Below are 20,840 nucleotides of genomic sequence, written 5' to 3' on the forward strand. Positions count from 1 at the left end.
GACTACACGTGTGATGAGGTCTCCACAGAAGGAGCCAGAAGAGGTCACGTTAGTAATGAGCCGTGTTCCCACTAAGTGTGGGAGTTTCTTTTCTAGTGCACATCACTTCCTTATTCTTGCTTTATGTGCAAAAGGGTATACGTAACACTTGGAAAATAATAAAACAAGCATGTATGTAGCAAACATTGAGCTTAACACAGAGGAAAACGTCAGAACCTTCTAGGCCCTCCACGCACGACTCACCGAAGGCTCACTTTCTCCCCACAGGTGGTATTCTGAACTTTATGATAATCATTGCATTGTTTGCTTTGTAGTTGTACCTTCTGGGCAGACATCACTAAACAAAGGGGCTTTTTTTGCCTCCCTATGTTTTCTTTGTGAAATCTGTTTTCTGCTTTTTGCTCATTTGATTCATGTTTTCAAATATATTCTGATATACATATTTTTTTTGCTCCATGTGTTGCAAATGTCTTCTTCAAGTTTGTGGCTATTTCACTTTGTTCATTTTTTAAAAAATTTTTTGATAAATGTTATGTTAAGTTAGTCAAATTTATCAGCCTTTTAATCTTTCTGCATCTTATTTTGGAGGCCTTCCTGATGTTACACATGTAGTATCAAAGCTGGAATGCTCCATCTTTAACCATTAGGGCCTTGATAACAGACAGTTGACTTCTGTATATATTTTCCTACATAAGTATCCAATCAGATCTTCTCCATGTGGTTTTTGGTGCTGCCACCGAAATCATTAAGCTGTTCCTCCCACCCATGTACTTGCAGGGCCTGTTCTGACAAGTAAGGTCTCCATCAGGCATGGGCTCTCTCTTGCGGGATTCTCTGTTCTGCTCCTTTTTTCTACTCCAGTTTCAATCTCCCCTGTCTTAACTACACAGACTTTAGAATTCTAGACAAGAACAGCTGGAAGGGCGAGGTGCCAGCTTTTCTTCTTCATGGGGCCCTGGCTGTTCTTGGTCCTCTGCTCATCCAAATACATGTTAGAATCCGCTCATCAGGCTTTCCCAAAAATACTCTGATGAAATTTATGTTGGACATGAATTGGATCTATAGATTACAGATTGGGGACACATGACATCTTATGGTATTGAGTCTTTTTATCACAGACTTGATGTGTATTTAGGTCTTTGGAGTGAAAGTGCCTGACAGTAAGCCTTTTTGATTGTAATGTAAGTGCCTGGCATTAAGCTTTCCATTGCCGACGCAACTATTTAAAAGGCATCCACCTCACATAGGCATATTCCCAGCTACACTACTAGATAAAGGACAGGTCCACCCATGCAGTTCCCCTTCTAGAAAGCCCAAGGTGACCTAGATAACTGGTCATTTGATGACCCCACTTCTCCCTAGTTAGAGTGCCTAATTCCTGTTCTTATGTTTTAAATTTGCCAATAAAGATTGAACTGGTGAAACCCTAATCACCCCACCCTGGACCCCAATAAGGGTAGAGCCCTGGGTCTGAGCTCTTTCTCTCTCCCTTACCCGTGACAGTGCTGTGTGGCCCTGGGCGTGCTGTGTACCCTCTGAGAGCTCTGAGTAATAAGCCTTGTTTTTTCAAAGTTCCCTGGTGGTTGTTGCTGAGAATGCCTTGCAATTGTCATAGGAACCACAAAGGCCAGTCCAGCCTCAGCGTTGCCTCTGGTCAGGGAATGTCTGAGGGGTCGCCATGGGTAGTATGGGCCCAGATGAGCACCCCAGGCATTCTCAGTCACAGAGCATTTCTGACTGCTAATGTATGAGCTGAGAGCAACACAAAGTAGTCTTCTAGGTTGAAATATCTTTCAGTGAAGTTGTATCACTTTCTTTCTTGTGCTAGACATTCTCCCTCCAGATGTGTGTTACTCAACATGGTTCCAATAACCAGTGTATCCTGTCTCTGAGCAAAGCCATATGGGATCCCAACTTATCAGAAGGCTGCTCGGCGAGGGGGCGGTCAGAACCCTGAGAATTAGTGACATGATTCCAATGTTCATCTGCATATTAGTAAGACATGAAATAGAAGGACGTAAATAGAGTAGACCAGCTACAGCAGTCAATGGAATAACATGGATGCTACACCTGACTTACACAGCAGGTGGAGGTTGACTGTTCTTGTCATGTTTTTTTTAAATTAGCATGACCTTCCATTTCCAAGTTTCAGGTATTACAGAAGTGTTGATTTCACATGGACAGCACTGGAGCTACCCAACACAGTGCATTCTGCCGTAATGTCCTTCTCTACTGGGGGAACATGGCTGGGGATGAGGGAGGTGAGGCCTGATGATGTGCTCCACCCTGGCAAGCTGCTTTCTAAGTGTCTGGTCACAGACACCACCAGGCATATGCTGAAACTTGGATGGTGCCCTGAGTTGCCCATAAAAGACATGAGATTTCTATCTTCCTATTATTTAGATGCTACAGGCCCCTGAATACTGAAGGGCCGTGGTACTGAGACATGGACTTGAGCAGAGTGGCCACACTGGATTCTAGCTGGGGCTGTGAGTATGGAGTGGACGGTACATGGTGATGAGGCAGCATCTCCTGGCAGTCCCCAGACTGGCTCAGGCAGCTTGTGCTCCTGTTGTCCTGTGCCACTGTCCTGCATCTTCCCCCAGCTCCTCTGCCTCATAGCAGGCAGAGCTGCTGCACTGTGAAGCTGGCCTCCCCCTTCCCGGCTACATTTGCAGTGAGGAGGGCTGCCAATGTCCCACTAACAACCCCCACTCCAGTCCCAAACCACACGTGGGCTGTGAGTCTGTACCCTGGCCAAAAGAGTTAAGGGGGCCCCCATAACCCCTGGAAGATGTGAGTGGGTTGGGAAACGTGAATCCCAAAGCTCAAAAAGAAAAAGAAGCTCAAACCTTGGGGCAATAGGTCTCAGTGACCAGGGCAGTTCTGAGAGTCAGAAAAGACTGGGAGCACAGACATGTATCTAAAGAGAGTACGGGGGAGGCCAGGGGAAGATGGCGGAAGAGTAAGACGCGGAGATCACCTTCTTCCCCACAGATACATCAGAAATACATCTACACGTGGAACAACTCCTACAGAACACCTACTGAACGCTGGCAGAAGACCTCAGACCTCCCAAAAGGCAAGAAACATCCCAAGTACCTGGGTAGGGCAAAAGAAAAAAGAATAAACAGAGACATAAGAATAAGGACGGGACCTGCACCAGTGGGAGGGAGCGGTGAAGGAGGAAAGGTTTCCACACACTAGGAAGCCCCTTCGCGGGCGAAGACTGCGGGTGGCGGAGGGGGGAAGCTTCGGGGCCACGGAGGAGAGCACAACAACAGGGGTGCAGAGGGCAAAGTGTAGAGATTCCCGCACAGAGGATCAGTGCCGACCAGCACTCACTAGCCCGAGAGGCTTGACTGCTCAGCCGCGGAGGCGGGCCGGGCTGCGAGCTGAGGCTCGGGCTTCGGTGGGAGCACAGGGAGAGGACTGGGGTTGGCGGCGTGAACACAGCCTGCAGGGGGGTTAGTGCACCATGGCTAGCCGGGAGGGAGTCCGGGGAAAAGTCTGGAGCTGCCGAAGAGGCAAGAGACTTTTTCTTCCCTCTTTGTTTCCTGGTGCGCGAGGAGAGGGGATTAAGAGCGCTGCTTAAAGGAGCTCCAGAGACTGGCGCGAGCTGCGGCTAAAAGCATGGACCCCAGAGACGGGCATGAGATGCTAAGGCTGCTGCTGCCGCCACTAAGAAACCTGTGTGCGAGCACAGGTCACTATCCACACCTCCCTTACGGGGAGCCTGTGCAGCCCGCCACTGCCAGGGTCCCGGGATCCAGGGACAACTTCCCCGGGAGAACGCACAGTGCACCTCAGGCTGGTGCAACGTCACGCTGGCCTCTGCTGGCGCAGGCTCACTCCTCATCATGCCCCTCCCTCCCCCCGGCCTGAGTGAGCCAGAGACCCAGAATCAGCGGCTCCTTTAACCCCGTCCTATCTGAGCGAAGAACAGACGCTCTCCGGCGACCTACATGCACAGGCGGGGCCAAATCCAAAGCTGAGCCCCGGGAGCTGTGTGAACAAAGAAGAGAAAGGGGAATCTCTCCCAGCACACTCAGGAGCAGCAGATTAAATCTCCACAATCAACTTGATGTACCATGCATCTGTGGAATACCTGAATAGACAACCAACCATCCCGAATTGAGGAGGTGGACGTTGAGAGCAGGATTTATTATTTTTTCCCCTTTACCTCTTTTTGTGAGTGTGTATGTGTATGCTTCTGTGTGAGACTTTTGTCTGTATAGCTTTGCTTTCACCATTTGTCCTACGGTTCTATCCGTCCATTTTTTTTTTGTTTTGTTCTGTTTTTATTTAAAAAATTATTTTTTCTTAATAAATATTTTTACTTTAATAACTTTATTTTATTTTATATTATTTTATTTTCTTTTATCCTCTTTCTTTCTTTCTTTCGACTTTTTCTCCCTTTTATTCTGAGCTGTGTGGATGAAAGGCTCTTAGTGCTGCAGCCAGGAGTCAGTGCTGTGCCTCTGAGGTGGGAGGGCCAACTTCAGGACGCTGGTCCACAAGAGACCTCCCAGCTCCACATAATACCAAACAGCGAAAATCTCCCAGATATATCAATCTCAACACCAACACCAAGCTTCACTCAACGACCAGCGGGCTACAGTGCTGGACAGCCTATGCCAAACAACTAGCAAGACAGGAACACAACCCCACCCATTAGCAGAGAGGATGCCTAAAATAAGTCCACAGACACCCTAAAACACACCACCAGATGTGGACCTACCCACCAGATAGACAAGATCCAGCCTCATCCACCAGAACACAGGCACTAGTCCCCTCCACCAGGAAGCCCACACAACCCACAGAAACAACTTTAGCCACTGGGGGCAGACACCAAAAACAATGGGAAATGCGAACCTGCATCCTGCAAAAAGGAGACCCCAAACACAGTAAGATAAGCAAAATGAGAAGACAGAAAACCAAACAGCAAATGAAGGAGTAAGATAAAAACCCACCAGACCTAACGAATGAAGAGGAAATAGGCAGTCTACCTGAAAAAGAATTGGGAATAAGGATAGTAAATATGATCCAAAATCTTGGAAATAGAATAGAAAAAATGCAAAAAACATTTAACAAGGACCTAGGAGAACTAAAGAAGAAACAAGCAATGATGAACAACACAATAAATGAAATTAAAAATGCTCTAGAAGGGATCAATAGCAGAATAACTGAGGCAGAAGAACGGATAAGTGACCTGGAAGATAAAATAGTGGAAATAACTACTGCAGAGCAGAATACAGAAAAAAGAATGAAAAGAACTGAGGACAGTCTCAGAGACCTCTGGGATAATATTAAACGCACCAACATTCGAATTATAGGGGTTCCAGAAGAAGAAGAGAAAAAGAAAGGGACTGAGAAAATAGTTGAAGAGATTATAGTTGAAAACTTCCCCAATATGGGAAAGGAAATAGTTAATCAAGTCCAGGAAGCACAGAGATCCCATACAGGATAAATCCAAGGAGAAACACACCAAGACACAAATTAATCAAACTGTCAAAAATTAAATACAAAGAAAACACATTAAAAGCAGCAAGTGAAAAACAGCAAATAACACACAAGGGAATCCCCATAAGGTTAACAGCTGATCTTTCAGCAGAAACTCTGCAAGCCAGAAGGGACTGGCAGGACATATTTAAATTGATGAAAGAGAAAAACTTACAACCAAGATTACTCTAACCAGCAAGGATCTCATTCAGATTTGATGGAGAAATTAAAACCTTTACAGACAAGTAAAAGCTGAGAGTTCAGTGCCACCAAACCAGCTTTACAACAAATGCTGAAGGAACTTCTCTAGGCAAGAAACACAAGAGAAGGGAAAGACCTACAGTAACAAACCCAAAACAATTAAGAAAATGGGAATAGGAACATACAAATCGATAATTACCTTAAATATAAATGGATTAAATGCTCCCACCAAAAGACACAGATTGGCTGAATGGATACAAAAACAAGACCCATATATCTGCTGTCTACAAGATACCCACTTCAGACCTAGAGACACATACAGACTGAAAGTGAGGGGATGGAAAAAGATATTCCATGCAAATGGAAACCAAAAGACAGCTGGAGTAGCAATTCTCATATCAGACAAAATAGACTTTAAAATAAAGACTATTAGAAGAGACAAAGAAGGATACTACCTAATGATCAAGGGATCGATCCAAGAAGAAGATATAACAGTTGTTAAAATTTATGCACCCAACATAGGAGCACCGCAATACATAAGGAAAATACTAACAGCCATAAAAGGGGAAATCGACAGTAACACATTCATAGTAGGGGACTTTAACACCCCACTTTCACCAATGCACAGATTATCCAAAATGAAAATAAATAAGGAAACACAAGCTTTAAATGATACATTAAACAGGATAGACTTAGTTGATATTTATAGGACATTCCATCCAAAAACAACAGAATACACTTTTTTCTCAAGTGCTCATGGAACATTCTCCAGGATAGATCATATCTTGGGTCACAAATCAAGCCTTGGTAAATTTAAGAAAATTGAAATTGTATCGAGTATCTTTTCCAACCACAACGCTATGAGACTAGGTATCAATTACAGGAAAAGATCTGTAAAAAATAAAAACACATGGAGGCTAAACAATACACTACTTAATAACGAAGTGATCACTGAAGAAATCAAAGAGGAAATAAAAAAATACCTAGAAATAAATGACAATGGAGACACGACGACCCAAAACCTATGGGATGCAGCAAAAGCAGTTCTAAGAGGGAAGTCTATAGCAATACAATCCTACCTTAAGAAACAGGAAACATCTCGAATAAACAACTTAACCTTGCACCTAAAGCAATTAGAGAAAGAAGAACAAAAGAAGCCCAAAGTTAGAAGACGGAAAGAAATCATAAAGATCAGATCAGAAATAAATGAAAAAGAAATGAAGGAAACAATAGCAAAGATCAGTAAAACTAAAAGCTGGTTCTTTGAGAAGATAAACAAAATAGATAAACCATTACCCAGACTCATCAAGATAAAAAGGGAGAAGACTCAAATCAATAGAATTAGAAATGAAAAAGAAGTAACAACTGACACTGCAGAAATACAAAAGATCATGAGAGATTACTACAAGCAACTCTATGCCAATAAAATGGACAACCTGGAAGAAATGGAAAAGTTCTTAGAAATGCACAACCTGCCAAGACTGAATCAGGAAGAAATAGAAAATATGAACAGACCAATCACAAGCACTGAAATTGAAACTGTGATTAAAAATCTTCCAACAAACAAAAGCCCAGGACCAGATGGCTTCACAGGCGAATTCTATCAAACATTTAGAGAAGAGCTAACACCTATCCTTCTCAAACTCTTCCAGAATATAGCAGAGGGAGGAACACTCCCAAACTCATTCTACGAGGCCACCGTCACCCTGATACCAAAACCAGACAAGGATGTCACAAAGAAATATAACTACAGGCCGATATCACTGATGAACATAGATGCAAAAATCCTCAACAAAATACTTGCAAACAGAATCCAACAGCAATGGAAAGGATCATACACCATGATCAAGTGGGGTTTATTCCAGGAATGCAAGGATTCTTCAATATACGCAAATCAATCACTGTGATACACCATATTAACAAATTGAAGGACAAAAACCATATGATCATCTCAATAGATGCAGAGAAAGCTTTTGACAAAATTCAACATCCATTCAAACCCTCCAGAAAGTAGGCATAGAGGGAAATTTCCTCAACATAATAAAGGCCATATATGACAAACCCACAGCCAACATCGTCCTCAATCGTGAAAAAATGAAAGCATTTCCACTGAGATCAGGAGGAAGACAAGGTTGCCCACTCTCACCACTCTTATTCAACTTAGTTTTGGAACTTTAGCCACAGCAATCAGAGAAGAAAAGGAAATAAAAGGAATCCAAATCGGAAAAGAAGAAGTAAAGCTGTCACTGTTTGCAGATGACATGATAGTATACATACAGAATCCTAAAGATGCTCCCAGAAAACTACTAGAGCTAATCAATGAATTTGGTAAAGTAGCAGAATACAAAATTAATGCACAGAAATCTCTGGCATTCCTATACACTAATGATGAAAAATCTTAAAGTGATATCAAGAAAACACTCCCATTTACCATTGCAACAAAAAGAATAAAATATCTAGGAATAAACCTACCTAAGGAGACAAAAGACCTGTATGCAGAAAATTATAAGACACTGATGAAAGAAATTAAAGATGATACAAATAGATGGAGATATATACCATGATCTTGGATTGGAAGAATCAACATTGTGAAAATGTCTCTACTACCCAAAGCAATCTACAGATTCAATGCAATCCCTATCAAACTACCACTGGCATTTTTCACAGAACTAGAGCAAAAAATTTCACAATTTGTATGGAAACACAAAAGACCCCGAATAGCCAAAGGAATCTTGAGAATGAAAAGCGGAGCTGGAGGAATCAGGCTCCCTGACTTCACACTATACTACAAAGCTACAGTAATCAAGGCAGTATGGTACTGGCACAAAAAGGGAAAGATAGATCAATGGAACAGGATAGAAAGCCTAGAGATAAACCCACGCACATATGGTCACCTTATCTTTGATAAAGGATGCAGGAATGTACAGTGGAGCAAGGACAGCCTCTTCAATAAGTGGTGCTGGGAAATCTGGACAGGTACATGTAAAAGTATAAGATTAGAACACTCCTTAACACTATACACAAAAATAAGGTCAAAATGGATTAAAGACCTAAATGTAAGGCCAGACACTATCAAACTCTTAGAGTTAAACATAGGCAGAACACTCTATGATATAAATCACAGCAAGATCCTTTTTGACCCACCTCCTAGAGAAATGGAAATAAAAACAAAAATAAACAAATGGGACCTAATGAAACTTCAAAGCTTTTGCAAAGCAAAGGAAACCAAAACAAGACCAAAAGACAACCCTCAGAATGGGAGAAAATATTTGCAAATGAAGCAACTGACAAAGGATTAATCTCCAAAATTTAAAAGCAGCTCATGCAGCTCAATAACAAAAAATACAAACAACCCAATCCAAAAATGGGCAGAAAACCTAAATAGACATTTCTCCAAAGAAGATATACAGATTGCCAACAAACACATGAAAGAATGCTCAACATCATTAATCATTAGAGAAATGCAAATCAAAACTACAATGAGATATCATCTCACACCGGTCAGAATGGCCATCATCAAAAAATCTAGAAACGATAAATGCTGGAGAGGGTGTGGAGAAAAGAACACTCTTGCACTGCTGGTGGGAATGTGAATTGGTACAGCCACTATGGAGCACAGTATGGAGGTTCCTTAAAAAACTATAAATAGAACTACCATATGACCCAGCAGTCCCACTACTGGGCGCATACCCTGAGAAAACCATAATTGAAAAAGAGTCATGTACCAAAATGTTCATTGCAGCTCTATTTACAATAGCCAAAAGATGGAAACAACCTAAGTGTCCATCATCAGATGAATGGATAAAGGAGATGTGGCACATATATACAATGGAATATTACTCAGCCATAAAAAGAAACGAAATTTAGTTATTTGTAGTGAGGTGGATGGACCTAGAGTCTGTCATAGAGAGTGAGGTAAGTCAGAAAGAAAACGAGAAATACCATATGCTAACACATATATATGGAATCTAAAAAGAAAAAGAAAATGGTCATGAAGAACCTAGGGGCAAGATGGGAATAAACATCTAGTAGGGCAGACCTACTAAAGAATGGACTTGAGGATATTGGGAGGGGGACGGGTAAGCTGTGACAAAGTGAGAGAGTGGCACGGACATATATACACTACCAAACGTAAAATAGATAGCTAGAGGGTAGCAGCCGCATAGCACAGGGAGATCAACTCGGTGCTTTGTGACCACCTAGAGGGGTGGGATAGGGAGGGTGGGAGGGAGGGAGACACAAGAGGGAAGACATATGGGAACATATGTATATGTATAACTGAATCACTTTGTATCACTTTGTTATACAGCAGAAACTAACACACCATTGTAAAGCAATTATACTCCAATAAAGATGTAAAACTATGTTAAAAAGTTCATTATGTTGTACACCCGAAATAATGTTATATGTCAATTATACCTCAATAAAAAAAGAAATAGAAAAAAATAAAAAGAGTACGGAGCACCAAAAACTATGCTTCCCCTCTCCCCCTCCCCGTCCCCCGTGAAGCTACCTACTCAGTGCCCAGCATCCTCAAGGAAGACGGGAAAGAGGGCAAAGAGCTGGCAACACACTGAAGAGGGAGAACATTCGGGACGAATGAGGCATTTGGGAGAGTGGGGCAGGTGACCCCTCGGGTGGCCTGGAGGGACATCGACTGAGAATGTGGGGATGCAGGTGGGACCTGTACGGTGGTGGAGGCACAGAGGTGGGAGTGCAGACTGGACTGCCGGGGACATGGTCCTGACTGCAGGCTGGGCATCACTCTCCTCAGTGGGACTGGGGGTGGCTGTGCTTGAGCTCTGGGGCTAAGAGGAGCACTGACCAGGGAAGCGTGTCTGTCCTGCAGGGATCAGTGGCTGGGGAGAGGTTGGCTCTGTTACCTGCAGGCTCGCTGGGCACCAGTCCTCCAAGCCTCTTTCTCCATTGTTGGTGGGGGGTGGGGTGGGGGTGGATAATAATACTTATCTTACTATAAGGACCCAATAAAATAATAATTATAACTAGATAAAAGTTACTTGAAATCACAGAGTGATGTATGAATGTCACCTACAATGTATATTAATAATTCATATCCTCTGGTTTTTTAAACTGTAAATATTAAATGGCCTATTGATAATGATGATGTTAATGGCATTGATAACAGCAGCAACGAGAGGCAGCGCAGCCTCCAGCACGTCAGTTCAACACCGTGAGTTCTGCTCTGCCATCAAATTAAGGATGGGAATAAATGAGGCACTCATGTGCCTTTCTGCTTGGGCGTTTAGCAACACTAAATTCTTCTCTGTGTGTCAGAGGTGTGGCAGCCCATCTCTTACCTGGGGACGACAGTAAAGAAGGCCATCAAGTTTGCCATGTTGCCATCATCTGTCATGATTTAGAGCTCCAGAAACATAATGCTTGCCTTCCTCCAACCACACATCAGTGGAGCCAGGCAAGGTTTGAAACATTTTCATCCACAACTAACTTGGGAATTCATCACTGCTTTCAGAGCAGCTCTGTCCCTGGGTTAACACTTCCTGTCTGTCCACTTCTGGCACTGCAAATCCTGAATAAAAGGCCACAATGGCACATCAACCCCTTATTTCCAAGGCCTTTTAGAAGCGATGAGTTTTTGCCTAACTACAAGAGAAACATGTCTGACCTTCACTATGGGATGATCTTCGACAACCTCTTTACGCTCAAAGCTCTACTTCCTCATCTGCAGATTGAGGGAAACACCTAGGGGTGCTTAAGGGTAAAGTATATTCATGAATGTCAAGTATTTAGCACATGCCTGACACACAGTTATAAATAAATAGTAGCTATAAGAAACATAGCCATAGGTTGGAAAGAAGTTTTGCTTGGTATCAAATCCAGTCTTATGAGAAGATCTTTCTACATGAATTCACTTTCTAATTGTCTGTCAAAAGCAAACCCAGTGTGTGAGGACCACTGGTTAGTCTTATCTGACAGGCTGCTTGGACACCCAGGAACTGCCAGTAACCAGTGAGGAAACCTCTTTTACTCTGTGCATTCACTGCCTTTGGCGTTAGAAGAAATGCAGGTTAGGATGTAATTGGAATTTTGGTGATTTGCAAAACGTACAGGATTTGAGTTCTCTGACACCCATGTCCTCAGCCTTCCTCCCTCTTCTAAAACTGGAGGTGGGAACGGGCTGAGTACCTTCCCCAGGTGACCTCACCACCCATCACCTGCGTGACCTGCCCATCCTCAATGGTACCGAGTCTCAGTCTCTTGAGCTGAAAACCAAGTCAATACCTGACACATTGATTCCATAATCTAAATTAGAAAATTTGTAAAATATAAATGTCTGTGGTTACGTTATTTCTAATGGCCTGTTGCACAACCAATATCCCTGCTTTCAGTTAAGCAGGTAACAATTAGATCAGTGGGGCTTTGCCAGGCCACTTTCCTTGCCCAGAATCAACTGGGAAGTGAGTGCAGCTCTCTGCAGATGGAGATGAACAGATAACACTGCTGCCCTGTTACCCAGGAAGCGACACTGGAAGCCTGAGATTTGCTAGTCACATGGCCCATCACCACCCCACAGTCAGGTCCTTGTAAAATTACTTGGGGTCACTGTCCCGGCTGGTCTGAGGGAGTCAAGAGACCGTGCTCTCTGTGTCTATAGACTTAAATGGGACCAAATCAGGAAAGAAGGACAAAGGACTGTCACCCTCCCAGCAGAAAAGCTGCTTCCTTTGTGAAGAAGAGTGAGAGGCAGGTCAAAGGCCAGGAGTATGAGGAGGAAATCCCTCCACGCACTTTCTTACACTCTCATAAACTGATTAGCTTTTTATACATTCAAATCAGCAGCTCCTTCCAATTACTTCCAATTTCTCATAGAAAATAGTATTTTCCAAGTCACCTGGTCTTAAAATCATGATGCCATCTTTGACTCTTATACACACCCCCAGAGTCCATCTCAAAATCCACTTGTCACACCAGCCACCACCCTGCTCTCAGCTCTCATCACTTCTACTGCTTCATGGCATTCCAAGTGCTTGGTTTCACTTCCAAACTAGTGATTTCAGCACATCCCTTACTCCACAACATCACTGCTCTGCCTACTACTTTTACACTTTGGGATTTAAGGCCCTTCCTATCTGGGTTGTAACACTGTCCTGTCACTTCCCCAAAGGGTGTCCTCCACTAACTGATCACCTGTCATTTGTGTTTTGTCCTTATTTCCATTATGCCTTCTTCTATCCAAATCCTTCCAGGCTCAGTTCAAAATATGACCCCCATGAGGAGGTTCCCCAAATGGCCTTCAGTTTCACAAGGGTTTTAACCTGATTATCTAACATGTCCATCATCAGCTCCTTGAGCACCGATCAAGCTTCTTTTTCTCACTGCACCTAGCAGAGTGCTGAGGGCAGAGCACACCCGACATAGCTGTTAGATAGTAATCAAGGGTAACTAACGCACGACACAGACAAAACTTCAATGTATTTCTAAGACCTCACATCAGGCACTCCGAAACCTGCGCTCTAGACCACCAACAGGTGAGCTGAGTCTCTCCGTATTGGGCATGACCAAGGCAGGAGCGGAGTTGTAATCCCACATATCTGAATGCGCTGACAGGTTACCCCCATGACATCTACCCCCGACGGTCTGAAATTCTCTCTACTGGAGATCCACCAAAACAGTGTCCATGTCTAATATAGAATATATTTTCATGAATCCAGATGTTTTCTCATGACTTAATCTAATACTTAAGGCACCATTTCACAAATAAAATTAACAAAAAAATTGTTTTTTTTTTCTTTTCTAAATGGTCTTGATTTGTTTAAGCATTTGCTTCCAAATGTAAGCCATGCCATTATATTTAAGGAATTTCCTTATGTACTGGGAAGTATCCATCTATAAGCCAGGGCTAATTTCAACAAATGTTTGAATTCTTGAGAGAGGAGATAGCAATAACAGAAATGTCTGTTAATCCAGCTCTGCATTAGAGAAGCCAGAGCACGTGGCTCGTTAGAATAATGACGACTGTTTGCATTGCTTTGTCTCCTAATAGCAGAGAACTGTTGGATTGGGTAATTTGAAACTCATTATACTATCACATTTAGCCTCTGCAGGCTCTGATGCTGATGGTAGAAGTGAACTACTTGGCCAAGCAGCTATTTTTAGTAAATCCAAAAGATGAAAGACAAGTAAGAAAAACACTTCATTGAATAGCATTTCTTCTCTTAAACCTATTAAGTCCTGAGCTGAAACCATACAAGCTGAGGAAAGGTGAAGTTTATGCAGTTTTCTAGCTCTTGATCAATTGTATGCAAACATGATATATCAGGAAAATCTTTTAAACTGCCTTGTATATCATAGTAAAGATAATAAGAGCAAATATAAATAAGCGATCTCATCTATTTCAAACCAGTCTTCAAATATCAGGCAGATAAAAAGAAATTTGGCATGAGAGTTCAATATCTCTACTGAGTTGAAGAAATGGTTATATTGGTTTTCTCTCTCTATGGAGTTCAAGAAATGAATAAATTTATATATATGTATATATATATACATATATATAAATTTATGTTGTTTTGTTCGATTGAATGTTGAAATGAAAAGATCCTATCAGATGCATATTTTAGCTTTGAATATGATAAATGTTATAACTGCAGCTGGTGAGTTGTTGAATATGAGATGATATGAAGAAGGGTTAAAAGCTCACATACTTTTTTTCACCAAAAACTGCTTTTGTGCTCCTGCCCTGCACACCATTGCCATTAAATCTGAATATCACATTGACTTGAATTTATTTAACTAATGATGAAAAAATAACAATCTTTGACTTTTAGTGTTTTTACCTTTGATCAAATGAAGAGCATAATTTTCAGGTACAAAGAGTAGCATAATTTTAAGTTACACAACTCATTTTCCTCTTAGAGACATGAATCAGTGATTCCCAAGTGAGGTGCCCTAGGGATCTTTTGAAGGCTTTGTCCCAACTACTGATGTGCACAGCTATCTGATGGCAGTAAGTGGTTTAAATAAATCCTAGTGAGAGTCCCTTTCCATTATACTACTTCCCCAAAATAAATGTATGTTTTATCTCTCCATGGCATTTGAAGATCATAGTTTGAAAAAAATGAATTATTCCCATCCAACTTAATTTTTGGCTCATCACACATACTTATTTCTCCTAATCCCCCAAATCCCTTTGGAATTATAGAAGCAATATAAAAGGAAACCCTCAGAATCGAAGGAAGTTCCTTGCCAGTAATGGCTGAGTTACTGTTAGTAGGTAACAACTATTAACTCTGGACACCACATGAAAGGAGCAGGAAAGGGTCAGCCTATAAAGACAGAAAATATCACCCAACTCCAGTCAAATACCACCGAAAAGATGTTGCCCTACCCCACCCCAGGCCAGCAAAGAGAGTGGAGAGCCTAGACTTTCACACTCAGCAGGTATCAGCAAAGGTCCAACACGAGGGAGCAGGGCTTTCATCCTTGCTGGGCAGCACTGATGCCAATTCTCTGTAGTGGGCTAGAGGCCAAGTGGGGAGCCTGGACTCCCACCCTAATCAGTAGGAGCATGTCCTCCTGCTCCTTGCTGGGGCTGCATCACAGGAAGTTTAGTGGAGGCTCAGACTCCTGCCACCCCAAGTCCACCCTCCCCCACATGGTGTCAGTGAAGGCCTGTATAGAGCTCGGAGTCCTGCGTCCACCCAGCAGGAGCAAGAGCCCAGTCATCCCTGTGTCAGTGGAGGCTGAAGGGAAGCCCACCTGGCAGTAATGAGGCTGTGCTGCACCTTTCCCTGCCAGAGCAGTGGTTTTAAAAATCTAGCTAAAACAGAAGGTTTCAATAAAATCCAGATTGTCATAACATAATACACAAAATGTCCAGGTTCCAATAAAAAAACATGTGTCCTAACAACAACCAGGAAGATCAAATTGAATTTTTAAAAAAAATCAATAGATGCCAAAGAAAATATGACAGAGATGTCAGAATTACCTTTTAAAAAATTACTTTTTAAAAATTCTTTTAAAAAAAGAATTTTTGAAGCAGCCACCATAAGATGTTGCAACAACCAATTACAAACATGCTTGAAACAAGTGAAAAAATAGAAAGTCTCAGCAAAGAAACAGCAGAGAGAAAGAAAAACCAAAGAGAAGTTTTAGCACTTGTGTTGGTCTGCTTGGGCTACCATAACAAAATACCATAGACTGATTGGCTTAAACAATCAAAATTTATTTTCTCACAGTTCTGGAGGCTGGAAAGTCCAAGATCAAGATGTTAGCAGATTCAATTTCTGGTGAAGACTCTTGTCTTGGCTTACAGAGGGCTGCCTTCTCGCTGTGTTCTCACATGGCCTTTCTTCATTGCATGCATGTGGAGACAGAGAGAGATTTCTCTCTTCCTTTGCTTATAAAGGCATCAATCCTATCAGATGAGGGTTCTACCTTTATGACTTCAATTAACTTTAATTACAAAGGCTCTATGTTCAAATACAGTAACAATAGAGATTAGGGTTTCAAAATATGAATTTTGGGGGTACATAATCAGTCCATAGTGTTCTACCACTGGCCCCACAAAATTCATGTCCTTCTCACATGCAAAATACATTCATTTCATCCCAGTATCCCCAAAGTCTTAACTCATTCCAAGCATCAACTCTAGCATCTAAGGTCAAAAGTCTCATCTAAATATCACCTAGACTCAATTCATCCTGAGGCAAAATTCCTCTCCAGCTGTGAACTTGTGAAACAAGTTATTTGCTTCCAAAATACGATGGTGGGATGGGTATAGGATAGACATTCCCGTTCCAAAAGGGAGAATGTGGAAGGAAATAAGGAGTGACAAGTCCCAAGCAAGTCCAAAACCTAGCAGGGCGAGTTCCGTTAGATCTTAAGGCTTGAGAATAATTCTCCTTGGTTCAATGTTCTGAGGCAGCAGCCTCATGCCCATTGCCCTGCAAGGCGTGGCACCCAGGGCTCTGCTAGGTGGCAGCTCTGCCCTTTGAAGCCCAATTGGAGGCCATCTGGTCCCCTGGGCCTGTGCACTCTGCACCTGGGGTGGGACTGGCAGCCCTGATGGTCTCTGAATTGCCTTTGGGGTCTTTCTACCCGCCTTCTGTTGAGATGGCCAATAACACCATGGGTAACCTTTTTATTTGGTGTTCTCTCCTGAAGAAACTTCCTCTTTTTTTGCAATATGAGTATGAGAATTTTCCAAATCTTTAAGTTCTGGGTTTTTTTTTTTCATTTTTTGTCTTAACAATTCCTTCTTTAATTCAGCTCTTGCCTTTCACATTTTACTATTAAGCTGTCAAGAGGAACCAAGCCACTCCTCCAGCACTTTCCTTAGAAATCTTCTCAACTAAATAACCAATTTCATTGTTCACAAGGTCTACCTTCCACAAAACACTGGAACACATTATAGTCAAGTGCTTTGCCAGTTCATAACAATCAGCAGCTTTCCTCCACTTTCCAATAATCTGTCCCACATTTCTGTCTGAGACCTCACCAGAAGACCTTTAACATCCAAGTTTCAACCAGCATTTTGTTCATGATTCTTTGGGTATTCTCTAAGAAGAAGAAAGGTTTCTCTCTATCTCTCTTTTTTCTTTCTGAGCCCTTACCAGTATCTCCTTTAACATCCATGTTTCACCCAACCATCCCTACATAGCAATCTTGGCTTTTTCTAACATGCACCACAAAAGTCTCCAGCCTTTATCCATTACCCAGTTCTAAAGCCACATCCACATTTCCAGGTATTTGCTACAGTAGCACCCACATCTCATAACCAAAATCTGTATTAGTCAGGGTTCTCCAGAGAAACAGAAACAATAGGGTATATATACATATATGTGTATGTGTGTGTGTGTGTGTCTCTCTCTATATATAGACATATATAGACATATATACATATACATATATTTACATATATAGACGTATATACATATATATATAGAGAGAGACACACACACACACATACATACATGGTTTATTATAAGGCATTGTCTCATACAATAATGGGAGCTGAGAAGTCCCAAGATCTGCAATCAGCAAGCTGAAGACCCAGGAGAACAGATGGTGTAGTTCCAGTCTGAGAATTGTTAGGCTGGAGACCCAAGAAGAGCTGTTTCAGTTTTCATGGAAGGAAAAGACCAACATTGCCTGCTCAAGGCAATCGGGCAGGAGGAGTTTCCTCTTACCCGTGGGAAGGTCTGCCCTTCTGTTCTATTCAGGTCTTCAACTGATTGAATGAGGCCGATCCACATTAGGGAGGACAATCTGCTTTACTCAGTCAACCAATTTAAATGCTAATCTTATCCAAAAATATCCTCACATGCATGCCTACAATAAGGTTTGACCAAATATCTGGGCATCCTGTGGCCCAGTCAAGTTGACACATAAAATTAAAGAAAACAATAACCATAATAAGATGCTCAGTAAATGAGTTCATCAGAAAGATGAAGGGGACAAAAGAAAGAATCAGTAAAATTAAAGATAGAACAATCAAAATTAAGTGATCTGAAAAACGGATTGTTGGGCTGCACCCTGCAGGTCTACAAGGCCTCTACTTGCCCATCCTTAAGACTGAAGAAAGAGCCAGTGACAGAAACATCAATGGTTTAATGGATGGGGGAACTTACACCTCTGAAGCAAGGTCCTGGAGTGACACCCCACCATATTTGGCGGATGGCAGGCAGGACATGAGGCCATCTTTGCTCCCAGGGTGGAAGGAGAGATTGCCAGTTATAGGGGGAAATTATATCAGGTTACCTCATTTGTTACCAGGGAAACCAGCAGAGGGGTCGGTCCCTCACCACCCCTTTGATAAGCAGAGTGGAGAGTTCTTATCTAAAGCTAGAACAGTCATTAGCTGGGGCCTGGGGCAGGTATGTAGGTCAGTCATATGAGTAGGGTGTAGGTGAAGTAGGCACTGGTCAGGTAAGGGATATACAGAGAACAAGGGAACAGCAATCTGGAGGGGCCTGTGACCATACACAGATGTAATAGAAAAAAAAGTGAAAAGAGCCTCAGTACTTGTGGGAATACAACAAAAGATCTAATATTCATGTCATTTGAGTCAGGAGAGAAAAAGAGAAAGAGGATGGGGCAGAAAAAGTATTCAAAGTAATAACTGGTCAAACGTCCTAAATTTGACCAAAATCTATAGATTCAGAAGTGGAGTAAATCCCAAATCAGTAAACCCAAAGAAATCCACACTAATACACATCATAGTCAAACTTCTGAAACTAAAGTCAAAGAAAAAACCTTGAAAGCAACAAGAGAGAAAAGAGGGCTTCCCTGGTGGCGCAGTGGTTGAGAGTCTGCCTGCCGATGCAGGGGACATGGGTTCGTGCCCCAGTCTGGGAAGATCCCACATGCCGTGGAGCGGCTAGGCCCGTGAGCCATGGCTGCTGAGCCTGTGCATCTGGAGCCTGTGCTCCACAACGGGAGAGGCCACAACAGTGAGAGGCCTGCGTACTGCAAAAAAAAAAAAAAAAAAAAAAAAAGAGAGAGAGAAAAGATATTTCACCTATAAAGAAAATATGGTTTGAATTATAGCAGATTCCTCATCAGAAATCATGGAGGCAACAGCAAAGTAACACATTTTTCAAATGCCACAAGAACTGTCAGAACAGGATCTTATATTCATTAAAAATGTTCTTCAGGTATGAAGGGAGAAATCAAGGTATTTTCAGATGAAGAAAAACTAAGAGAATTTATTGCCAGCAGTCTATCCTAAAAGAATGGCTTGGGACTTCCCTGGTGGTCCAGTGGTAAAGAATCTGTTACAATGCAGGGGACGTGGGTTCGATCCCTGGTCAGGGAACTAAGATTCCACATGCCGCAGGGCAACTAAGCCCATGCACCACAACTACTGAGCCTGCGCTCTAGAGCCCGTGAGCCACAACTACTGAGCCCATGTGCCACAACTACTGAAGCCTGTGCACCTAGAGCCCGTGGTCCACAACAAGAGAAGCCACTGCAATGAGAAGCCCGTGCACCGCAACGAAGAGTAGCCCCCACTTGCCGCAACTAGAGAAAAGCCCGTGCACAGCAACAAAGACCCCACGCAGACAAAAATAAATAAATAAAATAAAAGATGTACAATAAGATATACACAAAAACACTGTAAATAAATAAAAATGGAATCATAATAAATGTTCAGCTAACCCACAGGGAGTCAGGAAAAAGAAAATAGAGAAATGGAAAACATAGAGAATGGAAGACCAAAAAATCAAATAAAATGGCAAACTTAAGTCATAACATACCAATAGTTCCATAAAATGTAAATTATGAAAATACACCAATTGAAAATACAGACTGGCAAAGTGAATTAAAAAATATGACCCAACTATACACCATCTGCAAGAAGCTCATTTTAACGTAATGATGCTTAGAGTAAACATATGGAAATATATACATCATTCAAATATTAATCAAAAGAAAGAAAGAGTGGCCATATGGATTTCAGGTAAAGTAGAATTCAAAGCAAAGAAAATTACCAGAGACAGATATGAACATTATGCAATCATAAAGGGTTAATTCATCCACAAGAAATTATAATCCTGAATGTGTATATACCAAATAACAGCTGAGAAATACATGAAACAAAAAACCCACTGAATTGAAAGTAGAAACAGTCAACTGCACAATTACAGTCAGAGACTTCAGCACCTCTTTCTCAACAATTGATGAAGACAGAAAATCAGCAAACAATACAGAACTCACAACACCATAATCAACAGGATTTAATCAATACTTGTAGAGCATTCCACCAAGCAACTGCAAAGTACACATGACTTTCAAGTGTTCACAGAACAAATATCAAAATGAATCCTATTCTGAGTCATGAAATAAACCCCCATAAATGAAAAGAAAGTTGAAACCATACGGAGGGTGTCCTCTGACTCTAATGGAATTAAACCAGAAATCAGTAACAGAAAGATAACAGGAAAATCCCCAAACTGTTTAAAAATTAAATAACCCACATATAAATAATCAAATGTTCATATGGGACATCTGAGAAGTGACTCAACATAGCAATAACTACCATGCAATAAGGAGTTATCAGGTGGGTAACCGAAATTGGGTCATTAAGGGCTGTTGGAGGAGGTGACCTGCAATCTGAGAAGTGAAGACAAGAAAGAATTGCCTGGTGCAGGTCTAGG

At 42.0% G+C, this 20,840-nt stretch overlaps 1 protein-coding gene across 3 annotated transcripts in view; it reads right to left on the reverse strand.

The window, feature by feature from the left end:
• The window catches only part of GABRA5 (gamma-aminobutyric acid type A receptor alpha5 subunit), a 102,842-nt gene that overhangs the window by 21,083 nt on the left and 60,919 nt on the right, over positions 1–20,840 (reverse strand). The gene's annotated exons all lie outside the window — the stretch shown is intronic.

This window comes from Monodon monoceros, unplaced genomic scaffold (assembly GCF_005190385.1).
Source record: "Monodon monoceros isolate NGI ecotype Baffin Bay Population unplaced genomic scaffold, NGI_Narwhal_1 Super_Scaffold_21, whole genome shotgun sequence".
Taxonomy (NCBI): Eukaryota; Metazoa; Chordata; class Mammalia; order Artiodactyla; family Monodontidae; genus Monodon; species Monodon monoceros.